Raw genomic sequence first — 10,046 nt, forward strand, 5'->3', positions numbered from 1 at the left:
TTGTTCCTCCTTCTACTTATTAAAATGCGTCTTTTCCTGCTTTCGCTCATTTTTGCAATCACAGACGGCAAGCTGCGCACCTCGTCCACTGTGTGTGTGTGTGTTTGTGTGTGTGTGTGTGTGTGTGTTTGTGTGTGTGTGTGTGTGTGTGTGTGTGTGTGTGTGCTCTCTCTGCTGGTCTGAGCTCTCGGTTCATTTAAATACTTTGTTGGATCTGTCTGTATCATGTCAGAAACTCTGAAACACTCTGAACTTCTTTAAAACACGCTGGATTTACTGATATCAAAGTGTCCAGCAGTCCATGATGGATTATTATAGAAAGAAATCAGCTTTAATGTAAATACATTGTTGTATATTAATACTGAAATTACAATAAAAGTTAAGATGTTGCCAAATAAATTATACAAGTTGTGAGATGACGTCATGAATCCTGATTGAGGAATGACACCTGTGTGAGAAAAACAGAAAAAAAAAAGACTCTCCCTGATCGGGTTAGTTGCCACGTTATAAAATGCAGGAAGTGTTGAAGGCTGCTGATGACTGGAGATTCATGACGTCATGGTGAAAGTCGTTAAATAAGCATTGGTGTTCAGTGGTAGAATTCTCGCCTGCCACGCGGGAGGCCCGGGTTCGATTCCCGGCCAATACAGAGTAACTCTTTACCAACATCCAGATGTTTGAAACACAGTGCTGCTTGGAAAATACCCTGATAGACTCCAACACAGTGTGACTTTGTGAAACAACCAGTGGAGCCCCCTGGTGGTCAGTAGAAGTGCAGCCCCTCTGAGCTGGTGGCAGACCAAGGCTTCAGTCTGCATACATCTTCCACATGTGATGGCACACACACTGTGTATTGTGGCAACATCCGTCCCCTCAGAGAGAATCTGCTCTTTAACCCTCCTGTCGTTTTCACCCCCCGCCCCTTACTTTAGTGTTCCTGCTCTGTTTGATACGGTGGCCGGTAAGTGCAAAACTAAATTACAAAGTGCCAAACACTTTAACAAAGCGTGAAACTAATTTACATGTTGGGAAACATTTTTACATTGCATTCAACAAAATTACATAAGAAAAACACTTTTACCCCGGACAAAACAAATTCGCATGTTAGAAAACAAATTTCCAAAAGAAATCTTCCGGAAGGGGAATGTCCCAAATGCCGGAAGTGATCCAGAAGAAGATTGACTGTGAGCTCAAAAAGTTTGTATCGGTTTGTGCGCCGGGAAAACTTTGCGGAGTGAAAGTTTATGGTAGCATGGAGTAATTGATGTTTTGGCCGTTTTGTGGAAACAACTTGAGCCAATTTACGCGGTTGTGTTTTCCGTGCGGACGATCTGTAGAATGTTTAACGTTGATGAACGGACCAGACGGAAGGAGCACGCGCACAGGAGACATCTAATAAACAGCCGGAAAATGCTAAACAAGCTAAGTGTAGCATCGCGCTAACTAGCTGAAGCCGCTGTCAGACATGCAGTGAATTAAAGTGCACCGTTTCATTTTGCAGCCAATCGTTGTCTTCACGGAATAGCGACGCGTTTAGTTAGTAAGCGTTGCTAGTTTTTATTTATTTATTTTATTTTAGGCGTACATTTATGCTAAATGGACAATTGTTGCTGATTGTTTTAGCTGCTGCTAACTTTCTGTTTTGATACGGAACTCCGTTCATTCCAGCAGAACAACCATGAACATCATATAAACAATTCATGGAGGACAGAAAGTCAAAGTCAAAAGAACTGTGGGCCGAAAGGAAACAGGTCCAGGTACGTGTGTGGATATATCTGTAAAATATGGAAGTCACTATGTGTGTGTGTGAAATGAATGATATCTTTTTGTTATTTTAGCAGATAAACATGGATTGATGGCGCCACATGGAGCTGATTTAAAAGCTCAGAGAGGGAAAACACTCCCATTATATACAGATCCGGAGGTAGCAGCACCTGATCTACTGAAGCATGATGTGAAGTTTACACGGTGCAAACATCAGCCTGCGGACTCTTCAAAGGATGATTCCTCTCCAAACGCCATCAGGTTGGAACTTCGTGGACCTGGACAACTGTTTGGCTATCGGACGATGTGGCAGGTACTCAGACAAAAGTCCAATCTTGGAGTGAAGAGAGATGATGTGATGAATGAGAGAGCACGCAGAAGGTTTCTAAGAAGAAGCTGCTACTCAATGGGAGCGAACTGTATGTGGCATGCAGATGGTTCTGATAAACTGGCTCTCTCAGGACGCATGGATGGATTTTTTTCACCTAAAGTGCTGTGGCTCCAATGTGGACCGACAAATAACAAGAAGCCAACAGTGATCGCTGAGAATCTCCTCTCATGAGACTGAGGACTGATTGTGGCACGGAGAATGGCATTATGGCTGCCATTCAGTCTCCCCTACGCCTCCATCATGATGACTGCTGCTCTGGGCCGTCCAGCCACATGTATGGCTCATCCACGAATAAGCAGCGTGTTGAATCCTGGTGGGCCATATTTAGAAGGGGAAGGTAAGTGGCCTTCATGAAGTCATTTTATTATGACTGACCTTTCATTAGATTTTTATCTTTATGTTCTATCTCAGATGAACTCCTCTAAACATGTATAATAATTGAGGCTGCGACTTTAACGCGTTCATTTCAATTCATTCATTTCAAAGCCTTTAACGAATTAGATTTTAATGGAGTCCCACTTCTACTAATAATATATATTTACTTCCGATTCTATCCATTTCTACAGGTCTCAGTTCTGGATGGAGTTGTTTGCTGGATACTTCAACAGGAACCATGAGCATCAGTGCCTTCTGAGATGTTGCTATGGTGATGTTGGATGAGTGTGTGAGACTGTGGAACAGTCACAGGATTCACACTTCCAGAACAGCGTCATGTCCAATGAACTGTACTGCTGACCACACAGGTAATATTGGTGATAGATTGATATTTCCATATTTGTTTTATTATTATTTTATTGGTTAAATGTAAATAAATAATAAATGCTATTGATTCTATCTAACACAGATTTGGCTCCACAGACTGGATTTGAGATTGAACCAGCTGATTTGGATGCTGTTCCAGAGGCGAGCCTGTCAATAGCTCCATGTGGGGACTCAAACATGCAGGAGGACTTTGACTTTGTTATGGAGCACAAACAACTACAGAAGCCAGAGAACTGGGAGTCTGCAACAGAACTGTACATGAAGCTGAAAGAAACTGCTCAGCTGTGAGTCAGTGAGAAAGGTAATTTTCCCTTCAGACATTATCAAGTGCTTGTTCATTGGGGTTTCTGTCCTATTTCTATTTATTTATTTTTTAAATTAATTAATTTTTTTAATATACATGTCAAGAGCCATGAGATGACTGTGCTGTGATTTGGTATTAGACAAGTAACACAGAATTGAATCAAATATTGCCATGACTGACAAACTCATAACCAATCTATCACAGATACAATCAGAAGGAAATATTTGCAATTCTTTTATTGTTTGTAAACATAACATTTGCATTCCCATTGTTTCATTTCTTCAGATGAACAGGTACCAGAATCATTTGGAAACATCACAAGGAAAAGTGAATGACAAACTATGAAATCTGATTTGGAGTGGTGGACAAAGACCACTCAAAGACAGTCACCCAAAGTTTGACTTTCTTTAAGTCTCCTGTTACTTCCTGATGGACTGAGGTCAGGTTTGAAGAGTCTCAAGTTCCAGACCAGTAGAGTGGCTTTTCAGAGTGGCACAGGACAGGGGCCAGCAAAGTAAGCTGTTGCTGCAGTGCAGTCAGAAACTGAAGAGCTGAAAGACCATCTTTGAATCTAAAAAGTCACCACAAACATTGTTTCACATTTAAATGACCCAAAGAAACTTCAATGTTTTCTAAAATGACTATCCACCCAAACATATAGAAATGAGTAAAAATGGTTGTGTGTTGAACATTACTGATTTAAAGAACTCTGTCTTGCTTTGCACTTGGCAGGGTAAATGTTTTTGAAAAATAGTTCAAGCAACAAAGCGTATGTCATGTGATATATAAAGTTAATGATCATTAACCATTAGTATTGTTTACATCTAACCCTGTTCATACCATTTGCATTGTACACCAAGAACTGATGTCCTTCTGGTCCATCAGAAATGGGCCGATCTTTCAGATGTTTCATCAGTAGAGTTAAAAACTCTCGTCTCGGCCCACCTGTGTCAATTCCTTCTTCCAAAACAGCAGCATCATCTGTGAATTTTACCAGCATGTCACAGGTTTCAGAATATGTTGAACATCTTACAAATGCAAATATCTTTCCCATGTAATCAATAAATTAATATTAAAATTAAGTGAATCACTGTTGTTTTTTTACTTACCCGTAGGAAGTCCTCCTGACTGGATTTGTTTCAGGTGGATCCAGATCCTCAGTGTCAGATATTACTGTCTGAAAAACAAATGAAAATGTCTGAAACAACACACTGAAAGCAAAGAACATCAGGCTGCCATAATCTGCCTTAATACCTGTCCAGGCTGAGCTGTGGATGAATCTCTGAAACATGATAAAATTGATAAACTGATGAACTTTATGATACAGAGTATAACAGAGCTTTGAGTAACATTTAGAGGTAGAGAGGAACCATAAGATTTATAAATAAGAGATGATTTTGTGATAAATTATATAACACGTATGATCATTTCTACCACATGTTCATCACAATCACATCAACAACTAAAAGACAAATGACTTCTTTTGTAAAAACTAATACCTACCCTTTATCTTCAGGTTTGTGTTTGGGAGAACTGTGTTTTTTTGGTTCAAAAACCTGAGAAGAAAAGCACACAATTGTCAGCAACTTTAAACAGCTTCCATTATTGTTCCCTCACCACATACAGTATATATCAATGGTGAAAGGTTATCAGGGTGTCTGATTGGAATAGTAAATGCCAAATAATCAAGACTTGGTTCTTAGACTTAATGCTTGAAACCAAATACATATCCTATCAATAAATAAATAAAAAAAAAACTGAAAGTACAAAATGTATAAATGACCGTACCGAAGTTTCAGCTGCATTGAATTCAGCTGTGCTCCTCGATGTGATGACAATTTCAGAATCAGAGTCTGATGTATCAACCTCTGTAGTAAAAACAAACAACACATTATTAATTATGCTACATCAGAGTAAATAAATATGTAAAAATATTGAATGAAGAGATCCACAAACCTCCTCTAAAGTGTGTTTCTAGGCAAATGAAAAAAGTGCCTTTCCTATTTCCTTTTTATATTCTGCCAGTTTGAATGGGCTTTCTGACCCAGGCACATGGAGCACCTCTGAACAGTCTGGATACAAAAGAAGGTCTGCTCCTTCATCCATCTTCTTGTTAAATGTTCTCATTTCTTGGACAGCTTGCTTCAGTAGATCAGGTGCTGCTACCTCCGGATCTGTATATAATGGGAGTGTTTTCCCTCTCTGAGCTTTTAAATCAGCTCCATGTGGCGCCATCAATCCATGTTTATCTGCTAAAATAACAAAAAGATATCATTCATTTCACACACACACATATTTACTTCCATATTTTACAGATATATCCACACACGTACCTGGACCTGTTTCCTTTCGGCCCACAGTTCTTTTGACTTTGACTTTCTGTCCTCCATGAATTGTTTATATGATGTTCATGGTTGTTCTGCTGGAATGAACGGAGTTCCGTATCAAAACAGAAAGTTAGCAGCAGCGAAAACAATCAGCAACAATTGTGCATTTAGCATAACTCTAAACCTAAAATAAAAATAATAAAAACTAGCTACGGATACGAACTAAACACGTTGCTATTCCGTGAAGACAACGATTGGCTGCAAAATAAAACGGTGCACTTTAATTCACTGCATGTCTGACAGCGGCTTCAGCTAGTTAGCGCGATGCTACACTTAGCTTGTTTAGCATTTTCCGGCTGTTTATTAGATGTCTCCTGTGCGCGTGCTCCTTCCGTCTGGTCCGTTCATCAGCGTTAAACATTCTACAGATCGTCCGCACGGAAAACACAGCCGCGTAAATTGGCTCAAGTTGTTTCCACAAAACGGCCAAAACATCATTTACTCCATGCTGCCATAAACTTTCACTCTGCAAAGTTTTCCCGCCACACAAACCGATACAAACTTTTTGAGCTCACAGTCAATCTTCTTCTGGATCACTTCCGGCATTTGGTACATTCCCCTTCCGGAAGATTCTGTCGTTTGGAAATTTGTTTCGCAACTTGTAAATTTGTTTTCTAATTTGTAAGTTTGTTTTGTCCGTGGGAAAAGTGTTTTTCTTGTGTAATTTTGTTGAATAAAATGTAAAAATGTTTCCCAACATGTAAGTTTGTTTCACGCTTTGTAAAAGTGTTTGGCACTTTGTAATTTAGTTTTGCACTTACCGGCCACCGTATCAAACAGAGCAGGAACACTAAAGTAAGGGGCGGGGGGTGAAAACGACAGGAGGGTTAAAGAGCAGATTCTCTCTGAGGGGACGGATGTTGCCACAATACACAGTGTGTGTGCCATCACATGTGGAAGATGTGTGCAGACTGAAGCCTTGGTCTGCCACCAGCTCAGAGGGGCTGCACTTCTACTGACCACCAGGGGGCTCCACTGGTTGTTTCACAAAGTCACACTGTGTTTGTATTTTATAACTTGGCAGCTAACCCGATCAGGGAGAGTCTTGTTTTTTCTGTTTTTCTCACACAGGTTCAAACACAAGCTCCTCCTTTGTTCCTGCTGAGTGAGATGGCAAAATTTTTTTTTACAAGTTTTCCAGATGATTATTGTCATTTCTGTGTTTATATACAACAATGTATTTACATTAAAGTTGATATCTTTCGATAATAATCCATCATGGACCGCTGGACACTTTCATATCAGTAAATCCACCGTGTTTTAAAGAAGTTCAGAGTGTTTCAGAGTTTCTGACATGATACAGACAGACAGATCCAACAAAGTATTTAAATGAACTGAGAGCACACACACACACACACACACACAGTGGACGAGGTGCGCAGCTTCGCTCAGTCTGTGATTCCAAAAATGAGCGAAAGCAGGAAAAGACGCATTTTAATAAGTAGAAGGAGGAACAAACCAACAGATTTGGTTTTAGTTCAATTTAACGCCACTTATTTGTCTAATAACAGCTGATTTGTGTTTGACTTCATTCGTTCGCGAGACAAGCTTGAGATTCTTCGTGCGCATGCGCCGTTCCGGCTGAATCGAATGCGAGTGTGACGTTTCAGTTGGTCCGCGTGGGAGAGAGATGAAGGACAGGAAATGCCTTTGATCTCCAGTGACGTCACACAGTTTCATGGAGGTAAGCAGTTGTTGATGTTGTCAGCGAAACATTCATTCATCCTCAGAGTCATCTGCTTCTACCGATCTCCATTTTCATTTCCAACCACTCAGAGAGACAAGAACACACACAGACACACTCTGACTAACCAAACCATTCCAGGAACAATCAGGATGATTCTGGCTCAGGGTGTGACAGGTCCGGGGTTCAAATCCCAGATGAGCCCTTTGTCAGCTGTTGTAAGAAGTGAAAAAGCCTCCTAAATGTGGAGGGAGGCCGACTCTGTCAGAGAGCAGTGTGCATTCTAGCTTCCTTTAGCTGTCAGCCTCTGATCATCAACTCTTCAGCTTCTATGACTTCAACAATTCCTTCTGAATGCAGTCTGAGGCAGTGATTGTGAAACTTTCATTCAGACAGAGATCCGATCAGATCAGAAGAAAACAGCCACACACAAACAAAGTCATCATGAACAGCCTACATGGAGCCTAAATGAAAAGAAGCAGGAACTAAAGTGTGAAAATAATGATGAACAAAGTGTCACACAGAGAGGCTGCAGCCTGGTGTGGACTATAACGTCAGAAAATGGATCAGTCTGTGACACGGAGCACTAAAGTTGGAAGGCTGAGTTCAGCTTCAGCTTCTTTCATGTTCTCCCTGTGAAAGAAAGAAGGTGAACATGAGCTTGATATGAGAACACAGCAGTGTGCATCATGGTGCTCATGTTCATATAGAAAGAAGGAGGAAAAGCAGCAGCTCTGGTTTGCTGTTTCACTCCCTTTCCCTCCCCGCTATGAGCTGTCACTCACCCACAGCACATACTGTAGACTGGTTCACAGTCAGACTCATGATTCATGACTCATTGGTTCAGAGTGGAACTCATGAGTCCCAGTTCAGCAGCAGCACATTCAGACAATATTATATCACTATATCAATAATTTTAACTTTATTAATACAAAACTTTTCAAACTAATAGCAATGTTACACAAAGTTCTTTAAACATTAAAATATAAAAATAAACAATATCCCCACCCAGGCCGCATCATCACCACACACACAGATTAAAACAGGACATTGTTTGTCTTACAAAGGTCTTTTAGTACAAGAAATAAAAATTGCAGTGTCCTCTGAGTTCTGCTCTTTCAGCATCCTGTTATGTATTTACATACTTTTTTTGGAACATGTTAAAAATAAGAATTAGTTGAGATAATGATTAAAAAAAAAACACACAATTACATTTTATGAAGTGAAGAAAGGGCCTATTTAAAAGTTTAATCAGTGCCGACTGACAGTTAAATATTTCACATGGAAATATTTTATACGAACAAAAAAAATGCTTGTATAAATGTCCCCAAAGCATCCCAAAGGGTCCAGAAGAAGCTGAACCTAAACCCCAGGTGGAGTTTGGAGGAGCTGGCTGAGAGGAGAGGAGGACTTGAGGAGTCTCTGGGATCATGGTGGACTGGACTCTGTTCTCAGACCAGTTCTGATTCCTCTGTCAGTCTCTGCTGGATGAAGCTCTCCTCTCCACCTCCCAGGAACATGGTCCAGAGTCTGGACAAGCTGCTGCTGCAACATCTGGATCATCAGGAAGCAGCTGATCCTCCATCAGCAGACACCTTCCTCTTCACCACCAGCAGCTATGAAGAGAAGAAGAGAGCAGATCCATCAGTGTTTCCTGACTCTGTCCATCAGCTGTCAGTCAGTGATGCAGATCCAGCATAAAGACCTGCAGGGACTTCAGTCCTGTTCAGTCCAGATGTGCAGCAGCTGCTTCCTCTCAGCTCATGTTAACGTGTTGGAGTGAACACACTGAGCTGGAAACTCACAGACCTCAAGTCTGCTGACTCAGCACATTTCTCTGAGTCCACAGTGGAGATAAAGAGCTGAGTCATGAAGGTTCATCACTTTACTGATGATTTACCAAAGGTTAATTTAAACAGAGAGACAGGTAGGCAGGCAGACAGACAGACAGACAGACAGACAGGATTCTGGTCTGCAGAAAGACCACATGCTGACAGTGTGATGAAAGAAGATCAGTGATGTGCAGCTTTCAGTCAGACTGATCTCAGAGCTGTGACAGATGAACCTGATCAGAGAACAAACAGTCTCAGCTCAGATCTGACAGTTTGATGGACGAGGACCAGAATCTGAACATCTCTGAGTTCTTCAGCTGGAATCTGCTTCATTTGATGGTCACATGATCACAACAGTCCTCTGACTGATCTGATTGGCTGACTGTTTTCTCTCTGTCTTTCTGTCTAATTCTGAAATCTGTTTCTGTTCTCCTCTCACAGCTTCACTGAGGAGTTTGAAGGTTCACAGGAGTTTTGCTCTGATACTGGATTTAAACAATATTACTCAAAGGAACATGAACTGAGTCCAACTCTACTGACCTCAGAGTCTCCAGTCTGAAGTCTGGACTCTTCACAAGACCAGAAAGATCCTTCAGATCTGAATCCTTCAGGTCGTTCTGATTCAGGTCCAGTTTTCTAAGATGGGGGGGGTTGGACTTCAGAGCTGAGACCAGAGAAGAACAGCTGATCTCTGACAAACTGCAGCGCTCCAACCTGAGTAAAGAATAAAAGATGTGACTTTAGGAGACAAAGTTCCTGCTTGAAAGTGTTCAATGTTTCATCATCTGTTCAGAGCTGAAGGTTTAGAAAGTAGAAGTTTAGAAAATGAAAGAACACCTGAAAGAACCTGAACTGACTCAGACTGTCAACATTATTAATAAAAACTGTGCACAATTAAAATGTAACTTTCAAATGATTGAAA

At 40.8% G+C, this 10,046-nt stretch overlaps 1 non-coding gene across 1 annotated transcript; it reads left to right on the plus strand.

The window, feature by feature from the left end:
* The first annotated feature begins 579 nt into the window (after window positions 1-579).
* On the plus strand, window positions 580-649 carry trnag-gcc (transfer RNA glycine (anticodon GCC)). Its single transcript has one exon. It is a non-coding gene; the product is annotated as a tRNA-Gly (tRNA).
* The last annotated feature ends 9,397 nt before the right edge of the window (window positions 650-10,046 follow it).

Source organism: Echeneis naucrates, chromosome 2 (genome assembly GCF_900963305.1).
Source record: "Echeneis naucrates chromosome 2, fEcheNa1.1, whole genome shotgun sequence".
In the NCBI taxonomy this organism is placed as follows: Eukaryota; Metazoa; Chordata; class Actinopteri; order Carangiformes; family Echeneidae; genus Echeneis; species Echeneis naucrates.